Source organism: Morone saxatilis, unplaced genomic scaffold, assembly GCF_004916995.1.
Source record: "Morone saxatilis isolate NCDOM2014 unplaced genomic scaffold, NCSU_SB_2.0 Contig10, whole genome shotgun sequence".
NCBI classification, from domain to species: domain Eukaryota; kingdom Metazoa; phylum Chordata; class Actinopteri; family Moronidae; genus Morone; species Morone saxatilis.
In genome coordinates, this window is record NW_023339652.1 from 2,024,918 (window position 1) to 2,031,625 (window position 6,708).

The window sequence follows — 6,708 nt, forward strand, 5'->3', positions numbered from 1 at the left end:
AAATAAAGCTTCTTGAATCTTGAGAATATGTCATAGTGACATAGTGATGGAAACGAAAAAGGTTGGGAACCACTGCTATATCTGTTTCAGCCTTAAATTATGAAATTGAAGCAGAACACACTCAGTATTTATTTGTTCCCACATTTACAACATAAAGCTAATCTTAACAATTTGGGTCTACTTTAGGTAGTCTAATTATGGCTAGGAGTCAGACTTTGGTACTTTTATTCAGCATCCGTGTGCCAATAAACACACAGCACAGATGGGCTGGAAAAACTTTTTTTTTTATTAAATTGGTATCAAAAATTGTTCAGGAACCAATACTAAAGTCAATATATTGGTATACAAATTCCAATCCTAGAGATACAACTTATTTCTCATATTACCAGACGTGTAGTCTAACGTTACATGTCACAGAACCAGTACTGAAGTCAAGGAATAAGTATCGGTATCTAAAATATTTAAACGATAAGTCTAATCTATAACAATGCTAATTAATAGTTTTATTTTAAAGATGATCAAATGTTTTAAAAAAGATCTGAATATGTTATAACGTCGACATGGTCTATTTTCAGCTCCCCATGGTAAAAGAAAGTTCAATATCCTGACACAACATGACAACTTAATATTAATCTAATCAGAGGAGTCATGGGAGTTTCCGCACCAAACTGAAGCCGGAGCCAGAAAAGATTGAGAAATTGTATTTTTCCTCTCTGTGTGCAGGGAGCTAATGAGAGTCTGACTCCCTTTTGTCTGCGGCTCTTCAATGCCTCCTCATGGACTCCATTATCCCCCACCATCATTAAAAAACTTGTAAACCACTAATGTGTTTTGTCACGTAATAGCTGCACTTTGATTTAAACATACAGTGAGCTGCAGAACATACATGGTCCTCAGAGGATAGATATAAATTATTTTGGTGGCGATGTTACTGCTGCATTCGAGGCGAGCTCTAATGACGTCCATCAAAAGTTAGGCCTAGAGAAATCTAACAAATCCTCAAAAACGCTGCAGAATTTATGTCAAATCTGAAATAAATATTCATGGCTGCCAGAGGGTGATCCCTAAATATGTTGATTATCCACTTATGTTTCCTCTGTGAATTCTGTAAACCACTGCTTAGGAGCTCCCTGACAAATTCAAAACTATATAAAAAGCAAATTTATACTCCCCAGAGGATGATCAAACCACTGTAAATCTTTATTATATATATTATTATATTATAGTTTATTAGCTCTCTAACAAATTCAAAACTACTTGCCTAAAGGAGGAACATCAATCATTTTGATGACCCTCTGACTTTTCCTCTACCCCTAACATCAGGACAAACGTTGTAACTGATACAAATGTTTCAAAACTGACCATGGACTTAAGGTCAGTGGTCAAAGTGTTCCAACATGTTATTTCTACTGCTTATTTCTTGTCATTTTGCTTTTGTGTTGTTGTCTTTGATATGTGAATCTAGTCAGAAAAGAATGATAAGTTGAGAGTTTAAGATGCAGCAGTGTTGGTGGAGTTGCATCTGGTTCTATTTATGGTGTGATAAAAGGTGGAAAACATACGGAAAGCAGGCCTCTTTATCAGTGCTGCTGTCACCCTCTCGTGTCAGTCACTAGAGCAGTCAAACACATTCCAAAACTGTCAGGAAATGATGCCCAAAATACACTTGGTGGTGACTGCACCCCTGGTCTTGCTACTTGGTCCCTAATATAAGCCAAAAGAGCCCACATCACTTCCTGGCAAGCTTTCTTTTAATTAGAAAAGGTTTATTTAACAGGACTGCACAGTAAAACACAAAGCTACATGAAAACAACATTAACATTCAGAGTTAATAATACAACAGAGAAAGATACAATTGATAATACCTGAGTCAGACCCTAAATGGTCAAGTAATATATTTACTGCACAGTAAAATATAAACACAAAGCTAAGAGCCCTGACTTTGTTAGCTAAATGGAAACAACATTAACGTACATGAGTGGGACAAAACCTATTCAACAGAGAGATCCAATTCATAAATCCTACTAGATAAACAGACAAGTCTGAGTCAGACCCTACACGGTCAAAGTAACATGCAAGTCAGAAATCCTTTGTGACCCAGAGCAGTCCAAATCACAAACCCTAAAAGTCAGAGAGAAGTCAAATCTGATTCACAAAATCTGCACGACCAGACACTTAGGAGTCAGGAAACCGACTGGTAAAGCCAAAGAGAATCTACTTGATTTGTAGAAAGAGAGAATTCAAGTCACAGAACCTATTAGACCAAGACAAGTCCGTTTTACAAAGTTTATGACAGACAATTTAAGTGACAAACCTTTGTGGCAGAGAAAGGGTCAAGATCGCAAAGGTGATGACAGGACATGATCAAGCCAACAAGGTTAAAAGCTCAAACAAGTCAGTCAGAATACCTTCAAGGCCCAGACAAGTCAAGTCAAGTTTCAGTTTTCACCAGGATGAAATCATAATTCCTGACAGGTAAGTCTAAGAGATGATAAGTCACAACACCTATAAGACCATGAAAAGGAGTTACAAAGCTTACCCAACCATGGCAGGTCTGTGACAAAGCCTATGTGACCCTTGACAAGTCGGACTTACAAAGCCTATAGGATGAAAGAATTGTTCTATTCACAAAATGTGCAAGAGCAAGAAAAGTCCAAGTTGTAATACCTACAAAACAAAGACGAAGTCTGAGTCACAAACTACAAGATCACAAAAACTAAATCCATTCACTTCTTATATGTATATATCACTGGCTCTATCAGGTTAGCTACGAAGTCAGTGCCTTTCACTCAATTGTAGTGCTATCTAGCCGTAGAGGTATGTGCTGAGGTTTGAAGGTTCTACATATTCATCATTGCTTCTGCTGCCGCAATCGAAACAGGTAGGTTAAACTTAGGCAAAAAAAAAACAAAAAACCAAGATGCCACATGCAGTGCAAATGGCCTATTTTACCAGGTTTTTTTGGGTAGTATGCCACTTCAAACTTTAGTTGTGACTTCAAAAATGTTGGCTGCAGATTGACAATATCCTAAAAAGTATATGCATTATGTAATAAATAACACCTGAAGACCAGCTCAGCAGAGGCAACAGTGGCAGTTAAACCTCATGATCGTAAGCCAACGGCTCACACACTTATTTATATACTTCCTCTCACATTGTGGTTTTAGTTGAAACTTATGTTTCTGCTTTCTGCTGCTTCTCACCAGACCATCTGTGTCAGCTGCAAGACAACGGAAATATTGAAATATTGGTAGTGTTTTATTATAGGTGTCACAATTTATGAGATTAACAGTGTAATGTTGAGATATTAATTTTTGACATTATTGTTGATATATTTTGAATTCTGTGGTTTAATTGCATTACAGCAAATGGCCTAAACTTAAAATCTAAAAGCAAGTAAAAAACATAGAAATTAAATATTAAGTATTAAATAACTCATACCCTTGCTGGAATTTTATTTAACTCCATACTTTTAATTGGTAGCGCTTATTTGTTAAATTGTACATTTCAGTTTTCACCAGGATGAAATTGACCCAGTTAATCACTTTTGTGAATGTTTGAAATGTTTAAATTGTAAAAATCATACAAACTTAGTTACATAATACAAAATATTCAGTGACACTGTTTGCTGTTATAATAATAATAATAATAATAATAATAATACATTTTATTTATAAAGTGCTTTTCTAGGAACTCAAAGACACTTACATACACACATAAGTTAAAAAATAGGTAAAGAATAATATAATTGAATGCTAATAATTAAAAAACACTAAACATAAGTAAAGACAATGAATAAACATCACTTTGTGTAATGCTTTGTTATATATGGAGCGAAGCCTGCGAGCTAGTTCAGTCAAACATGAGTTGGCTGACTGAAACAGTACCAATCAGAGTTGATATAGTTTTGTATTTAGAAATCTTTCGAATCATGTTTTTTTGTTTTTATTCAACACAATTTGATGTAAAAAAAGACAAAATTTAAAAAAATTTTAAATTTATGACTCAATTTCAATACTTTTATTGATATTATAAAACTTTTATTACAGAGTTCAAACTAAAAATTGTTTAAAACAAAAATATTGGGGCTCTTTGTCAGGGGCAACATTTAAGATGTTCAGAATAGAGATTGTAGTAGTTTAGTAACTATAATAAACTTGGTACCTGTTTAAACATACTTTGCAAAACTTGCAGACTTGTGGGTGATTGAATCAGGTCACCAGTTGAAGGAACTTTTCCGTTCTATGAAGGCTAAAACTTTCCATCTGAAAGGTGTGAAAAACCACATTGAAATTATCTTTCAACCCACAAACATCCAAGACAAACTGTTTAAACAAAACACCACAACATTTTTTTCTGGAGATCCCCAGATTGACTTCTGGTGTGGGATTTATGTCTTTATATGTTATATACATACAGGACAGCAAAGAAAGCAGACACTACAGTCTACAACTTTAACTTACGTAGGGCTGTGAAGGTTAGCCTAATTTATGACGTGCTGTCAGTCAGATCTAGTGGACGCTGGGGCTGGTTGGCATACTTCTCACTCATATAGATATTTAATATAAGTAGTTGACATCCTTAAATCATAGCCAACATAGCAATACACTATTTATAGGTGCCATATGTAAGATTCTGAAGCGTTTTAAATAGAATTTTTATTCAAGTAATGCTTTTCCAGAGGGTTTTTTTTAATCATGTTTAGACTTTTATTAAGTAAAAAGTGAATGTTTGCCTCACTTTTTAATGCAATATTCAGACCATAATGGTGGCCTGATATTATGGAAGCCCATTTCTGTGTGTGAGTGTGATGAGAATGTGATGAGATTATAATGAGAAACGTGCTCAAGAGTTTGACTGAGTATCTCCAAATATTGACTTAGGGTGAAATAAGACTCAATCAGTGGTCACTGACTCATTTTCAGGCGATGCAGAAGCAGTTAGAAGCTAGCTAGCAGCAGTTAATAATGTTTAATATCAATAAAAGACATATTTAAGAGTTGTAAATGGCGGCTGCATCACCATTTTAATGGACATTTTTCTCTTTTTTGTTTATTCCAACCATAAAAACTGGCCAAATGATGAACAAGCCTAATTCAAATCACTGTAAAAAATAGGTAAATCTTAGCATCAATGGGGACACGTACTAGTTTTCTACTTCCACTGAGGAGCAATTAACTTTAAAGTAAGGAATTTCACATTCTTCCAACCCCGCCATCCTTCCTACAGCAGACTCCTCCATCCTGTTAAAACTGTGGTGTCAGTGTGTATCAGCGAGACGGGAATGTAGCTTTTCCCCTTTTAAACACTTTAACAATAAGTCTCGTAAATCCTAACAGCTCTCAGTGCAGACCTGCACATTCCTGAGCACAGAGACAGACGGCACAGTTTCCAGCTATGAGTCTTTTCACGCCACAGCCGAGGACAATCCTGATCCTGATTTGTTGGCAGGTGTCTGATAAAACCGCATACGGAGGATCGTGAACAGTTTTACCGCTGCTGTGAATGACAGGTTTATCAAAGGTTAAGGTTTATGAAACTGCCGGTAACCACAGCAACACTTAATTGGCTTATTAAACCAAAGTTAAAGTCTAGATTAAATTACATTTTAACCCTTGAAGAAGCATCCTCAGTCGTATGTTTATCAATGTATGCCAAAAACTAGCTTCTGGTGTAGACCTCCACTAACTTGAATGGATATAAAATTGAATTAATTTCATTGTGCGGCTCCCTAAATGTCATCAGATCAAATTAAGATGGTGAAACGAGTTATTTCTCATTGGTATTTTTATAAAAACAGGGCATTTTATAAAAAATACACATATCCACTGTTTTACAGTGGCTTATTAGACCTCTGCCACGTTATTAGTTAGTTTTTGCCAGCTGAAATCCAAACACACACATTAGATAGAACTTTATCTTTGGACATGTGGGGAATTGTTTTGGGTTGATGTTGAAACATTGCAACCAAATTAAGCCCAAACTTAACCTTTATGTCTTGAATAATCTTACACACGACACCACTTATCTTCTTTGTTTTTACGCTGTATAACGAGCACATGCAGCTTTTTTCTCAGCAACATCTGTATTTCTTCAGTGACTCCCCAAACATTCGGGGGCCTCCGGGCGTGACCGTTCTCGTCCTTGCCACAATTCTCCACAGTTTTCCCTCCTTTCTTGAGTCAGCGCCGAAGGCCGGGTCCGTAAAACAGCCTTCACCGTGCTCCATGTGTCTGACACGCTTCTTTCTGTCCCCCCCCTTCGTCGTTAGGGGCACAATCAACATATTGTGTTCTTTCCCCGTCTTTTTTTGACCTTCACATTTTTTTTCTCTGAGAGGTCAGAGGATAGAGGCCACACACACACCACACACACACACACACACACTAACACTGGGGCATAGAGAGTGGTGTAGTGGGTGTTGGTCTCTCCATCAGACCCCATAGTGAAACACGTCATAGTCTAGAGCGCTGGAGAGGGACAAAAAGACCTCATGTAGCACTTTACCCATCTTTGCAGAAAACAGACATTTTAGAGTAAGGATCCCTTTAGTGATATTTTCTTGTTAGTCTATGGCATTTAACAAGCGGTGGTCCCAAGTTGGCGTTCGTCCTGTACAAAGAGTGCGATTAGAGGATGAGTGTTGTTTCTGTTGTTGATGCAATCCATCGCTGTGTGGAATGTGGACTTTGACGTTATAAAATCCTC